This window comes from Papaver somniferum, unplaced genomic scaffold (genome assembly GCF_003573695.1).
Source record: "Papaver somniferum cultivar HN1 unplaced genomic scaffold, ASM357369v1 unplaced-scaffold_107, whole genome shotgun sequence".
NCBI classification, from domain to species: Eukaryota; Viridiplantae; Streptophyta; class Magnoliopsida; order Ranunculales; family Papaveraceae; genus Papaver; species Papaver somniferum.
In genome coordinates, this window is record NW_020619603.1 from 11942629 (window position 1) to 11950413 (window position 7785).

At 38.2% G+C, this 7785-nt stretch overlaps 1 long non-coding RNA gene across 1 annotated transcript; it reads right to left on the reverse strand.

The window, feature by feature from the left end:
- Positions 1-1389: 1389 nt before the first annotated feature.
- On the reverse strand, positions 1390-2903 carry LOC113327765. Its single transcript, XR_003349200.1, has 2 exons — positions 1706-2903; positions 1390-1633 (listed from the first exon to the last, which is right to left on the reverse strand). It is a non-coding gene; the product is annotated as an uncharacterized LOC113327765 (long non-coding RNA).
- Positions 2904-7785: the final 4882 nt, after the last annotated feature.

Sequence of the window (7785 nt, forward strand, 5' to 3'; positions counted from 1 at the left end):
TACGACCCTTTAATGAATTTTTGCCAATAATGACCCATTTTAAAGAATAACAACTGTCCATTAACGACACTTCTAAAAATAACGATTGTTTAGAATCGTCATATATATAATCAAAACAATAATGACTCTTCAAAAGGGTCTTCAGGGAATTGATGCTTTATATGACGACTCCAAACTGTCCTACATTTCCGCCACTAATGACTCTTTGAAGAAGATAACGACTCTTTTATAGGAAAAAATAATTGTTTAGAGTCGTCACTGAACCAGTCAACACATTAATGATTGTTTACGGTCGTCACAGAAACAGTAACGACTGTTTAGAGTCGTCACTGAAACACTTCAACACCATGAGGATTTTTCATATAGATCTGGGCAAAAAAAGACAAATATTGTAGACAAAAAAATTGGAAAAAAAATGTTAGGCTCTAATTAAGTAAGATTATCACTAATTAATTAAGATTATCACTAATTATTTAGGGGTGTTTTAGCTATTTATGAGGGACGACCAATTTAGGATGGGGTGAGCTTTTTTGTCCTCTACCGGGAGGCTCCCGATTAGAATTCATGGCCCCCAATTAAACGAGGTTTGCTAGGGATGGGGTATTTTTTGTTAACGGGATTTTGGTTTATTGGGTTAGGGGTTTGAGTATTTTGGATTGTTGGGTTTGATACACTCGGGTTTATGATTAGATTTTGTTGATTTGGTTATTTTCGGGGGAGAGTACCTGGCATCAAGTGGCTGCCGTGTACTTCCCGTGGTATCCCGTGAGGCCATATGATGGTGTCTGGTGTGGCCCGGTGGGTTCTCTGGGTAGATGAATGTTTGTGATATGCGATGGATGGTTGGAAGATAGTGTGAATGGCGTAATGGTAACTATTTGTAAGCATTCCACTCTGCTCATGACCCAAATGGATTTGTCATCATCCTGCACCAGCCATACCTTTTCAACAATAACGCCCGTTAGTTCGTTGTTTCTGCGGATACCCGTGCCACCGTCTCTTAAAAGAAATCTCGTTTGATTTTATCCAGCTTCGAGTAGTTGCATCACGTGATTAGCCGGTGTAAGGGAGAGTAATTTTCCAAATTTGATTTCCAAAATCTCGTGTCATTAAGAATTTAGATATACGAGGAGGGTTACTATATGTTCCCAATAAAAAAAATAATAGGAGCGTTACTACTTACTCCGAATAAATCGAGCAAGATTTGTAAAATTTACTACTTACTACCAATAAATCGAGTAAGAACTGTAAAATTTACCTAAGAACTATTTACAGCTTCTTTCCGCTAAAACCATGTAGTAACAAAATGAGTTCGATAACTCGATAATAAAAGTAGCAGCTACTAATTACTTCCAAGATCCATGTAGCTTACTGAAAAGCTCCCAGCAATGAAATCCACAAAATCGTAGCAGTTACTCTTCTCCAAGTAAGAGAGCCAAAAGCATTTTCTACCAAAGAAAATGGAAATGCTAAAACAAACTATATGGTCACTATCGAAGTAAAACTATCACGACATCCGCCCAAGAGAGAAGTCAGCTTGGCAGACACTAACGACGTCTGACATGACCACCCTGTTGGGCAGGAGGACCTGGTTGAGCACCACCAGCACGACCACCCTGTTGGGCAGGAGGACCTTGTTGGGCACCACCAGCACGACCACCCTGTCGGGCAGGAGGACCTTGTTGGGCACCACCAGCACGACCACCCTGTTGAGCACCAGGGCCTCCAAGACCTGAGAAAAACATACAAAACCACAGAAACAGTTACAAACACATATGTCCGCACAAGTAGCATAGAAAAAAGCAAAAACACTTGAAAAATGATTCAGGATTGTATCATATCAACTATACAACTGACTGTGAGTTACAATTCCATTGAACCACAGTACAGGAGAGAAAGAAATTACACTCAGTGAGTAACTTTACCAAGCCTATACTTGTATTCCAAGGGATTATTATGAAATGGCTGGATCCATTTATACCCAACTTAAATGCTGCTATGTCAAAGTTCATATGATGTGCAGGACAGAATTACAACACTTAAAGAAAAAGTTCCAACTTTAGTAGTTTCACTAGTACTAGTCATGACTAATCAATAGAGTATATTCGAAATCAGCTCGCATCTCAACTTAATGACCTGAATCTAATTCTACAGGCGACAACACTCACAAGCTGCACATTTTGAATCATCTTTTTTTTTCCTTAATTCTTGTTCATAACCTTGTTCTCTTCTTGTTTCATCAAGACTTCTTCTCCTCATATCTTTAGATTCTTCATAACCTATTTGATTTCTTCTCTTCATCACTTTAGATTCTTCATATCTTATTTGATAAACCTCTTTTCTTCATTAAAACCCCTATACATATGTGTAGCATTCTTTCATTTAGATCCTGTGAACAACACCTCCATACAATCATCATGTTTTCTCGATATTAAACGCTCAGGGATGGTAGAATAATCCTGCATTTTTACTTTGGCATCTGGACCTATGGTTAAAAATGACTAGGAAAATTGCTAGCATCCCTCAAACAGAAAAGAAGCAAATGATGCATGATATTCGTTCATGAAAAAAAACAAACAGCAGAGATTATTCTGTTTGCAACTTGGTATTTTGACATGAGAACGACAGTAAAAATGATTAGGGAAATAGGCAAGTCTGACTGACTCATTTCATTTTAGCCTTGGCTAGCATAGAACCCCATTAGTCATGACTCATGATCCACAAGGGTCACCTCTTATACTACCAAACTTCTACTATACTAGCCATGGTGTAGTTAGTTAGTGTAAGAATTGACTAGTTGGTGGTATTTGGTAAAATAGTAATGCCGATTTAAATTTTAAATAGATAGGCGTCGATTGGATGAAAATAGTAATGCCGATTTGCACCATGGCTGAGCTGAGAAGGATCCCGGGAGAGAATTGAATCGTCTCAAGTTCAAAATAACCGACTCAGTTTACGGGGTCAGATCGGTGTGCCACGCATCTTTTCTCTTTCTCATGTGATATTACATCATGATCAAAGTTGAATAATCATATATACTGACCTCAAAATCGAAAAGAAAAGAAAAGAAATTCAATTGGGTCTGACTCAACAGGTACTCGTCATATGGAATGGTGGTGAGTAATCGATGTCTCCTGCCAAATTCACGTGATGAATTATTTCAAAGATTGAATGATAATGTTTCGGATTCAAAATCTCTCGTTCTTGCAGAAATTCCAAGCAAAGTCGGCCGGCAAACACCCGTCGACTTTAAATGATCAAACTGCAGAAACTAATTCCTGGCAATTTTCTAATCTTAAAAAGAAATTAAACTCATAAGAAAAGGAATCCAACTGTGAATTGTGACTTATTGTTTGTCTAACTAGGCATGTGGACGTCAATTAGTTACAGCCTGCCATTTTTGACTTGTGATCAAAATTTAATGTCCATGATCTTCATTTACTACGAGTACCCATACAAACAGAGAAGCAGTAAATGATACGCGAGAGTTATTTCAGCTTCACGGTGTCTTTGGCAGGTTGTAACACAAAGTTTACACTTTGGTATTTGGGATGGTCAAAATGATTAAACATTACTGTGTTAACTAACGTTGTCTGTTTGATTTCCTCTTGTAACTCCGCTAATTAAAACACTAGTTCTCTATGCTACTGTCATCAGCCACACAGCTTAGTTAGCATCGTATGACACATTAAGTTGGTCTTTCTTCATTTGATTTTAATGAATATTACATTCACATCAACGTTTGGATTTTAATTCAAAAAAGAAGAAACACAAAATTATAGCCAACCGAGATTACCCACCGTACGTAGTGCTCGGCCTAACACAAAATTATTGCTAATACTTGGGACTGCAAAAATGAGCTGACTGCAACTTGTAAGTTCTAGCACAAAACCACTGCCGCTGTCGGTGGATAGCTGAGATCGATCTTATGGGAGAGAGCTGACTCGTTGATACTTTGATAACCAACTCATTACCGTGGTTGAATGGGGTTTGGAAACGATGCGGTCATATCAAATCAGTGGTATGTACCCATCCCATCCGCCTTTCTCTTTCTTTTCTGCCCTACAGCATGTGGTCATATCGTTTTCGACCGCATAATAATAACAACAATTGCCCCACCCATGCTGTCTTGTCAATGTGTCATGTTTAGGCCCTTTACTATACTGGAGCTGAGTCAGTTTCCAATTTATTACAGCATGGGGTGGACCATTCAGCAGCTGAGAAACATTTCCATCCGGCCAGCGGAGCCGAGCCGATACATAAATCCCTCTGTTTGATTTCCTCTTGTAACTCCGCTAGTCATAAAAATGAGTTGCTACTTTTGACTTTTCATGTACTCCATGTGGGTGGTGAAAGTAATAGCTTTCAACTTTCAATATCCATTGATCCATTTAATGTCCTGATTCATTGCTTCCATGATTTTCATTTACGCAAAATTGATCATTTGTCCAAATATTTTTAAATCACGGTTCAAATGGACAAGTAAAAAATAATTTGGATGAAATGGCAAAAAAAAAAATAGTAAGGTTTCATCTTATCTTAAATTTAAAAAATAACAATGATGAAACTGGATACATCCTGTGTAAATTAAAAATAAGAAAAAATATTTGAAAATGGGCACGATGAAACTGGTTACATCCTGCCTATTTTTACATTTTTAGCCATTTAAACTATCAAAATCTAACTGTCCATTTCACCCAGAAATTATTGATTTTGGTCTTTTTAACCAAATTTGTGTTTCATTTACTACCGGTACTGAAAAATCGGCTGTGATACATCCACCCAAAGTTTGTACCGAGTTGTACACCCAGAGGGATTTATTGGACGAAATATCACCCTCTATGCATTGGGATAAGAATGGTGCATGAGTGGACCCCACCATCCTCTCACACGGTACACGCTTGGAGCTGCTTCTGTATCTCACAACCCCTGGGATCCACTGGAGCTTGCAAGGATGGGATTATAGGTTCCACCGTGGGTCCCTCGTTATTGTTGTTGCGGTGAATCTCACGGGATTCATGCCCCGCTGGCTGTAGAATTATCGTGATATAAACAGAAAAGCAGTAAATGATGCGTGAGAGTTTTTACTTGTTTGGTTTCATCAACCACTATAGTCTTCTGCCAATGTATGAATCGTCCCTTTCAAAAGTCTACATGAACTTTCAATTTTTTCCACTCTCACAAATTACGCAACTAAAAAGAAACAAAAAAATTTGAGTTTGCTCTTCAGCCGGCTTCCAGCAAAACGTCAGTGTTGCTCGGTAACTCCGGTGGTATAAAAGTACTCCATATGCTGGTAGGGAGTTTTTAAAAAGATTCATCACTCATACGCAGGCACTCAGGATTACAATGCCAAAAATTCTAGAATAGTATGTCAAAATGGGCTTCAAAGCCCGTTAAATTAAACAAACTAGGATCGGGAGTTAGCCCAACACTCTAGTCATATCTTGGCTCCGTCTCTGTAAATACATACAAGATTCATGTCCTTACGAGTAAATGGAACTGTTATGAACTTTAGTGGGAAAAATATATATTCCAAATTAACGGATACAAATAATATAACATGCTAAGGCGGGTTCATGTGGGCAGGGCTAATCCCCTTATATAACATGCCAGCTAGCCTGCAAAACCGCGTCACTATTGGAAAAGAGTTACGTGATCGAGTCTCAACCGAGCGGTCGAGTACCATGAACCAATAGCATAACGCATGCTACAATTAATCCTTGAGCGAATTATGTTTTGCGGTCCTATTACGGGTCATGGTATTTGATACTACGAAAAAAGACACTTGTTTCAGCTACAAGGCAGAAAGGTAAAAGTAATCAACCGATTCCAACTTCAATAATTTCCCAGGATGAATGGTTCACGTTGATAAATAATGGACAATCTTGGAAAGAAATTAAAGATTTGATCCAAACCCCAGATGATGACTTTGATTACTACAATTGGTTTCAAAAGGTATGCAAACAAATTATTGTTGTCCATCCACGATATTTAGGTAGTTTTGACTTTCCAACAATTAAAAATTTTCCACTTACAGATCTTCCATCCCAACCTTCACCACAGCGGGAGAAGCGTATATGTATCCTAGCAGTCAAATGGATTGGTCAAATATGCCCCAAATATCTTGGGAAGTCCAGACTTTATCACCCGATGGAGATATTATTACAGTTCCACTTAGTAATAAAGGTCCACAACAGAGCTATTCATACTTTGGTGTGGTGGCATCACCAGAAGAGTATCTGAACCAATTGAACAATTTAACGTTTCTTTTCAATGAATTCCACAACTTTCACTTGATACAAATGCAAATACAGAGGGATAATTTGAGTTATGAAATTCCTAATACTCCGTTGGGGTCAAGTTCTGAAATGAATTTAGGGTCAAGTTCTCAAATGCCTGGTGATAGCAGTTTAAGAAGTCGTGGAGGCCGTGGAAGTCGTCATTCTACTACAACTATGGTGGAAGATACTCAGCTACCAACAACAGCAGGAGCAACAACAACAACAGACGTGGAGATGACAGATATTCAGTTACAGTCTCCCACTGGTTTCATGCCTCAAGGTCCTGTACTTACTCCGTGGAGTAAATATGGATGCATTTAGGATATCCGTAATTCATACCCCGACAAGTACTTCTGTATTTCGCCGATTTCAAGTACCTCCATTTCAACCATCTCCGGTACCATATCAAGGTTATGAATCGTCTGATGTTACTCAACCACCATCTCAGACTCTAAATAGTGAGTTTTCCGAGGATCAAACAAGCTTACAGGAATATATATTTGGAAATAGTTAGTTTGGTAGTTATTTGTTAATCGTTAATTTGAATAGTTAATGTAATTGCACTTTTGTCTGCTAAATAATAATCTTCCTTTAAAGTTTTCTATTTAAGTTAATATTAAGAAGTTAAAACATATAAATTAGATTTAATTTGGGAAACACTTTTAAAATTTCATAACAACTTCCATATCGAACTCCTTTCCGTTATCACGGAGCCACTCTGCACGACACCTTTGATCAATCTCCAGCAGGGTTTCACTACTTCTCATATTTCGAGACGCTTCCCTTATCATAGCAATATACTTGTTAACATTCTTAGAAATTATGGAGAACTGATCACTCAACACCATTGAATCACGATTGCTGAGGTTCGTTGTTTCTTCTTCAAATTCAGTAAAACGCGTCCCCTAAACGGAATGGCTTGTAATACGCCATCAATGATTGGATGATTCGTAAAGAAATATAATTCCTGCAAATGCATTCATCATCTAATGTACTAAATTTGCGCTAATGTGTAGCTCTTGCACTTCTTGCTCTTCTTATTTCATTTTGCACATTAGCTTGAAGTTCAACTCTTTGATTTTCGGCATCATGTTGCTCTTCTATGAACTAAGCCATGTTCATATTTTGAGAAATTGGAAAATCTAAGAATATAGGAAGAAGGTGTGAGTTGAAATCAAATTAAAATTGGGTATTTATAGACGGATGAATTTATGTCTGTTGGATTAGATCTAATGGATGGTCTTTTTTCCACTGACTCAGCCGCTAACGGTTTAAACTACATCGTTCAGCGTAGTCTTGACCGAGAGGACTAGGGTCGACCTCCCGATAGAAACTTGACCTAGCCTAGCTAAGTTGCAAATTTTCCACTTAGCCAGGCCTGTTTGCCACTTTAACATGCCCATAGTTGGTGGAAAAGTGGCGAAACTGGGGTTTTGTCATGCCCATAGGAACTGATCGCGCACATTTTTGATCTAGCAACATTACAATCAATATTAAACAA